This window comes from Fulmarus glacialis, unplaced genomic scaffold (assembly GCF_000690835.1).
Source record: "Fulmarus glacialis isolate BGI_N327 unplaced genomic scaffold, ASM69083v1 scaffold8249, whole genome shotgun sequence".
In the NCBI taxonomy this organism is placed as follows: Eukaryota; Metazoa; Chordata; class Aves; order Procellariiformes; family Procellariidae; genus Fulmarus; species Fulmarus glacialis.
Window position 1 is genome coordinate 85,978 of NW_009233851.1, and position 7,848 is coordinate 93,825.

The window sequence follows — 7,848 nt, forward strand, 5'->3', positions numbered from 1 at the left end:
GACCTGCAGGGCAGAGACCTCTGTGATTAGGACATTTGTAATATAACTGAGATATCTGAGAATAAATAAGGCTCAGACACTGTGCACACAGCATCTCAGATCAGTTTTCAGCTCTACCATGAATCTCTGTTGCTTAAAATCTGTCTTGGTCCTTCTTCACTTCAACTGTTGTTTTCTGCTTCACCATAAGAGTTCACTAAAGTCATTTCTACTCGCTGCACATAAAATAGTTTTGACACCAGCTCTATTTCCATCTTTTGGCTCCGTATAAAACATCCATAGTTTAACAGCCCAACATTCACAGCAGGCAACAAGTTGGGCACCCAAAGGTCATAGGTGTCACACCTGAGCAGCCCCTGTGTTAGACCTGTTTCTCGTAACCAAGCAAGGAAGAGACCAGAGTCATCTCCATCACTTCTACATGCAGCCAGTCAGGGAACGCAACAGTAAAAAAGAACGAGGCAAAAATCCACAAGTATTATAGTATTTACATGGAAGTGTGTGTGCACAGAGGCCTTCAGGTTTCAGAAGTTTGTCACTGTTTTAGAAAAATAAAATGTTCCTTTTATACTCTGAGGAGTTAGTCGTGCTTGCTTTTGTGGTTTGTTTTGGGTTTTTAATTTTTTTTTTTTTTAAACTAGTAAAACCAAGACTTATTGCAGACATTTCATGGGATACATTCACAACATCTAAATTACAAAGACCAATCATTCTTCACAGGCATCTTTGATGTATTTGGATTTAAAAATTTTAAAAAGTTAATTCTTTATATAGAAAGAGAAAAACGTATTTCAGGTAGCTGCTTTGCGAGTGGTGGCTTGTAATAAATGGATCAGTGTTTTCTTCCAAAGAAATACCCAAAGATATTCCTAATTAGCAGTAAGCTAATTATCACAAAGCCTCCCGCGTTGAGCAGTGACATGCTAAATCACCCCCGCTTGCAATTTCCAGAGCTTCACAAAAGCCAGAAGTGGGAAGGAGGAACAGAGAGAGGAGTCACCGCCTGCTCACCTGGGAATGAGCTGCAGCTCCCACTGTTGCCGAAACGTGACAGCCTGCCCGGCAGGCCCCTCGCACCCTCGCTCCCCTCCCACCTTACCACCATTTGGCTCTTGAGCTGCTAAGCTCAGGGGAGTGCAAACCACACAGCTGGCTCTGCAGGGGTTTCCCGACTCATAACTACTCCCAGATATAAAGCAGGATGATCAGGCGGTTTGCCAAATTACAGATTTTTTGGCGAATCCCAGATTCCCCAAATCACCAGCATGCAACAGGGACAACGGCAGTGGAGAGACCTTCCCCCTTGGGAGGGGGGTGCCTCCCTTGGGCAGCGCGGAGCTGCAGCCCCACAGAGCTGGAGCACCCCAAGACCCCTGTTTTTCGCAGCCGTCTCTGGCCAGCTCAGGGCTTTGAGCTCTGGCCCAGCTGTAGCTCTCGAGGCTGTTGTAGAGATGGGAACTGCAAAGTGAGTTGCCCAGGAGGCTGATTCAGAGAAAGAGCTTAATTTAGCCTCTCTGAATCACCCTGCAGAGGAGATGGTTGTTCTCTGTCTACAAAAGGAACTGGAAAGATTAACTGAAAGTTTGACTCTGTGAATCCCCGTCCCCAGTGTCACACAAAGTCTGCTTCAGGGCTTGATCCACATGGCCCAAATCTTAAACTGTTGCCGCAAGCACTGGCAAACAAACAAAACAAAAATAGCTATGACAGAGCACAGAGTAGCAGGAACCACTTTCCTTACAGTGCTACTCTCCATCTGAGTTAAAAACTCTCTGTCCCAAGAGCCGCCTGTGCTCCCTTCCCCGGGGGCAAGGGGAAGCCCAGGGCTGCATTTGAAGCTCAGGGACAAACTCGGAGGTGGCATGGACACGCAGCAACACCAAGGCTTTCAGAGACAGGGAGCAACCCAGCAACCTGCCAGTCAGCTCTGTGCCCACTTAAAAACCAAAAGAAAGTCAAGGCTCATTTATCTTGCTGTTTTATATAAAGGATTCTGAGCTATTATTAAATCACAGAGAGAAACTTAGAGGGGAAAAAATGTTCTCAGACTCCAGCTCTCAGGTCAGCCTCTCACATCCAGAACAAAAATTCCTCACATTCCTCGCCAAAAAGAAAAAGCTTGATAAGGGGGTTAATGGCAGGGACATGGACTCAGGAGAGCTCTCTGTGTTTCCATTTTTTCTGGAAAACTGCCAAAGGGTTTTCTTGGACTGATAGACTTCAGGAATGGGGTTTGCATGCTCACACTGTCTATGGGTCAGTCTGTCTGCACCCCTCTTTCTTTGTATTCTCCTCCTCCACAACATTTTAAGCCTAGCAGTCAGTTTTGAACAAAACTGATGAAGGAAATCTGTTCTCTGCCCTTACCAGAACTGTGCAGTTATGACTGCTGTTATCCATGTCAAACAAAGCCTGTGCTTGGCTACGAGAGGCACATCCAGAGGGAAAGGGACTTCGTTCCTTAGTGATGGGCAGGTTGGTCCTCTCAGCCCATCTGCATGTCTATGGACCAAGAAACTGCCACAGGGCTGCTCAGGGCTTGCATGGGGATCACAGCCTCCTCCTCTGCCCAGGGCCATGGGCTCGAGCAGGGAGAAACACGGGGACTACTACCTGCAGGGAGCCAGATTTCTCCACCCATAAGGGCATTTGCCCACTCATAGCACCAGATGGTGGATCGGGGCTCTGCTATGCGGTGAAAGCACAAGGCAGATACTGATGCTGCATCATCTCCGACAGGGTTAGGCCAAGTTTTTATTGATCTGAGCTGCATTTGTGGGGTCTGATCCATAGCTCCAAATCCAAGCCCAGGAATTAACGTAACACTAAGTTTCTTTTCTGGGAACCCCCTCCACGCCTTGTGCCTGTGTGCGCTCTTTGTTGTGCCACACTGAGGCACGATGGGCAGCTGTTGCCATCACAATAATGTCACTGAACTAAACAAACCTCATGTAGAAGCTTTGCCACATGCTCCACCTCGTTACCTGAAAGAATCCCGTGCATCAAATCCTCTTGTTTTTACCAGCTTTGCTTCTTGCAAATGATTGGAAGTGTAAAGCAATCTGAAAAAGTGAATGTTTTGCAGATCAGACACTGCTCATCACACTGCTCCTGAATTATTAATAGTAAAAAATGAGGTGTCCCAGAGCTGCTCATTTCTGGGTGAGGGAGAGTAGGAGGGGGGTAAGAAGAAAGGATTGTGCTATTACAGGTTATTTTTATCCAATGTTTCTATGCTTCTGTCATTAGCTAATTGATGACACAACCTGTTTAATATTATGTCTGCCTTTGGTATTTATAGCTCACCATTTACCGTAGTATGTAGGTGCTACTAACAAGCTGCTCTCGGATGAATTTGGATGCTCATGGCTGGATTCTTTGGTGCAAGGAGATGCAACTCCCTTGAGGTCAGCTGTTTTACACTAACCAAGGATTTATTGACTTAAGCCCGCTTAATCATGCCTGGTGATGCTGGACCCCAGTTCATCCAGTACTGGGATGCAGCAACAGTAGAAACAAGGCACCGTATTGCACGGCGCAACAGCGGCCGCCCTTAGACACTTCCAACATTTCTCCTGCACTTGCCACCAGAGGATCCAGGGCCAATTCTGCAGTGGGACACCTCTGAGTGTCACCATTGCCTTCAGCAGGGCCAGGAGCAATTCAAACCAAACTCCTAGACATTTGATCCAAGCACCAATTCCCTGGAGAGAGGGAGAGAAGAGGGGCCGATTTCCAGGCAACTGTCCAGTCAAATACCTCCCAAATACCAATGATGTCTTTGTAGCTGAATTCACAGCACCAAGCAGCGATATTGTAAGTTGCTTAGGTCTTGCATTCGTGGCAGATGGCACTGACCTTTGGGCAACGTTGCTCAGTGAGAGAAGCGGTACTATCCGCATGCAGAGCAACCTCCAAATGTCAAAACTGCTCTCAGCTGTGACAGACAGACACCAAGCAGCTCAGTTAGACCTTTGCCCAGAACCTCTCATTCCTACGGTACTTTACCAGGAAAAAAAAAATGCCTCAGTACATATTAATTTCTCTTTCCGCCGCCTACCCCGCAACTTCCATCTGACGAAGACAAATGCACAGTCCCAAGGACACTGTGTTCACAAAGACCTTGTTTGAGATGCAGGTCCCTTGGGCTGCCAGCCGTCGGCAGGTCCTGTTGGTCTGTGGGACTCAGCAGAGCTCAGCACAGGGATTTAGCGATTCAAGACCCACCAAGAACAGGCCTCGGACGAGAGCCTGTCTGCTTCCAGGTGCTATAGGTGGCATGCACAGGAGTGATTAGCTACAGTAAAATGCCAATTTTCTGCTAATTGTAGACAACGTTGGTGCCTGTGTATTTCATTCCTGCCTTTACTGAGTAAACCTGAGAAATAATGAAACCTGGAGAGAACATTTGAACTTTTACTGTACAGGGTAAATGCTCTATAATATTAACAAATCAAAAAACGTTACTTCCTGAATAGCAAAATGCCAGGCCATTTAGATTAGCCATGCTCAGATTCCTGCGTCGATCGGTGTGTAATTGTCCACCAGCAAAGCACAATCTCTCAAAATTAGTGCCTGTCACAGACCTCCAGACTGCCTAGAGCTGCGCTTAACGAGGCTTAGAGCTTAAATGCACAGAAATCTGCTTTTAACCCCAAATCAAAGAATAACCTTTCCGGTGGCATTCTCTCTGCAGCTGCCCCCTGCCTCCTTTTCATCCCTCCTTCATGAGGGAATCTAGTTTGGCCTTAACAAGCATCTTTGTTTTATAAAAACTGGCACATTGCAATGCAGCTGCATGTGACCCACTGATTGCTCCCCCGACAAGACCCACGGGGACTCCAGGGACTGACGTATCCTGGTTCAGCATTATGTTACAACAGACGCTGTGCAGAAGAGACAAGTCATGAGACAGGATGGAGGCTCAATGACAGCTGAAGGGGACATTCCTCTCCCACCACCAAGTCAGTTCCTCAAGGCACCCAGAGTTACAGTGGTTGGTCTGGCCAGAGCATCCCCATCAGAAGTAAACACCTCAGCACCAGGGCATTATTAGCTGCCCCAGCTCCTTCTCCTCCATTTCTAGCCATAAATTTAGTCATGGAGCCGAGAGCACCTTGCCATTGCAAGCTTTGTTAAAATAAGCATACGTATTTGAAAAGTCTCAGTTTCAACAAGTCGGCATATTCTGCTAAAAAACATTTAGTTAAAGAACTCCCAGCCAGCTGTAATAGCATTCAACGTTTCTGTGAAGTTTCTTTTTCATTCATAAAGACTGTCTGTATTTTTAAGTTAGAAAGTGACAGAGAAAAGTTTATATGCCTCCAAGATTGCATTCTTTAGTGGCAGCTCCTCAACAGGAAGAACAATAGCCTTAATTTTAAAAGAGAAGGGAAAGGCTGCAGAAATATCAATGGAGAAGATTAGGTGGGCTGGGGAGAAAAACAGCACAATTAGCTCCCGTCTGCACGCAAATGCTTTCTGTGGCCTTTTCCAGCTAAGCCAGTAACGAAGCAACACAATCAGGCTGCTCGAAGAAAGCAGCTTTGTCCTTCTTGATACCCCAGCACACAGCTTAGTGGCACAGCCTCCCCTCCAGAGTTTGCCCACATTTGCGGGTTGCTCTGATTCACACTCCGTTTTTCCTGGCTCCTGTTTCACTTTGAGCTTCCTCAGTCTTTGCAAGTGCGCAGACATTTGGGGGACTGTCCACAAGCTTACAAGCCCCCCACAAGTACCCGGAATAAACTCATCTCTAGCAATTAGATGGAGGTGTTTTGCTTCCTTCAGTGGTTGCAGAGGGAAGCAGAGGAGTGGTTCTGCTTTCTCTCTGCGCTCCTATCACAGAAACGACAGGTATCAGGAGAGGCATTGGCACAACAGATCAAAACAGTGGTTCGAACAGCTGAATAGCCCCTCCCCAGACAGACACTTCAGGTGGAGGACATCAAAGTAAAGAGCAAGGTCCTGTAGAAGTTACGAAATTGTCTGCTTTAGCAGCTCAGCCTTAATCTTCTAACAGCTCCCCCACAACACACTGAAGAGAATAAAGTTAGAAGACGACTGGAGCCCTCTTGGGGTTTGCTCTCCCCTCAGCCAGATCGAGAAGGGCTCAGCCTCCCGTGCACTTAGGGCTGAGCACAGCACAAGGGAGCTCAGAGCACATCCACCGCACCACGTGGCAATTGGGAGCAGCTCCTGAGCCAGACGGTGAAGGGAAAAGCAGCTGCTGCACAGAGAGCAGCTATTTTTCCCAGAACATGGCCTTCCTCAGCCGTTCCTCACCTGCCATGCTTGCAGCACCCAGGCTCCCCGTGGTGAGTCCTGTCACATCTTTAACATCAAAGGCAGCACCACGTGCTCCCATCCTGCTGGGGCCGTGGGATCAGCACCTGCTTTGAGCCTGGAGACAGGCAGATCTGCTGTGACATCAGTCCCCTCTGCTTGTGCATGGTGTCACCGGAGCAACTGGAGCATCTGGGGACAACACGAGTTGTGCCTGTCTGCCTCTCACTCCTGCGCAGGCGCAGGGTTCAGGGTGCTACAGCAGCCCTCCATGAGCCACTCTCCTGGATGGGCCACCTCCACAGAAGCCACAGCAAGGGACTGAGCATCTCCTGTTGCAGCCTTTCTGCCACAACGGGCAAAGAAGGATCGTGCCAGGGCTCCAATGACCGGTTCACCCAGCGTGCTCACAGCAGCTTCAGGAGAGAGCTCACAATCTGCCTGGGCTCAGGGTGCCTTGTTTAGAAAGTGCTGTCCATCACGTCTGTCTGAATGCTGCTTTCAGAGAGACGTACAGGGCAGGACACAAGAAAGGACAGTCCAGTTGCACCAAGTCAGGAGAAAGAGGGGGGAAAAAGAGGACAAAGAGAGAGCTACAGGCTTTACTTCAGTCTGATAGGGCTTAAATAAGTCCCTTGAGCTAAATCAGGCATTTGGAAGAGCTGGACAGTGATGTGCTGACACACCTTGGCACTGTTTGATAGAGGACGGAGAAAAGCTCCCCCTGGGCTGTACAAAGGCTGCTCCCCATTATTTGCCCCAGCTCCTGGGCTTGGACTTGGTCTGACTCAGGACATTGGGCACATTGCCCACCCCTTGCCCTGCAACACCCTCATTCCCTGCTCTTCGGCCAGCACCCTTCTGCTCTAGAGTTTATGCTGGTGCAAGTCAGCAGAGCTGCACTGACATTTTGCACACCCCAGACAAACCAATACAGCAACTGGAACCTGAGCTAGCTAAACAGCCAGGCTATTTCTCCAGATTAATCATCCTTCGATATGTCACGTTAAACTGCCACAGCCTCCATGGTTGGTGAGGTCAGGAAAATGAAGCAGCTGTGTGAGGTGTCCCATCACTTAAACAGTTTGTACTGAACCTGAAGTACCTCACAGGGAGGCAGCCAAGAATTCGTCCTTCTATTTCAATAGTCCTGCCCCTTATCGTAGTGTAAGAGTCTGAAGCTTTAAAAAAAAAAAAATCCTCTACAAAGACAGGAAAGTGTCCATTACTGTCCTATGCAAATTCCCTATTTCCAGTGGAGAAGCCCTGAACATGTACATAAAATTTTTTAAAGGTGCCTTTTGGCTATAAAAGAGATTTTGCCCAGGGTTATGTCAGCAGCAGGAGACACATCCAATTCCTTGCACAGATCTTCTATTCAGGGGATGCTTAGGGCTGAGGCCGAGGCAGAGGAGGTTAACGCCGTGCTAAATTCATCACACCACAGAAGGTGGAGGAGACGGGGCTGTAGTGGACAAAGCTCGGAGGTTATTCAGTGCAGTGGCTGGATGTCCAGGACAGGGAGACAAATCTGGGTGATGTGAGGGGAAGGCCAGCATAGCT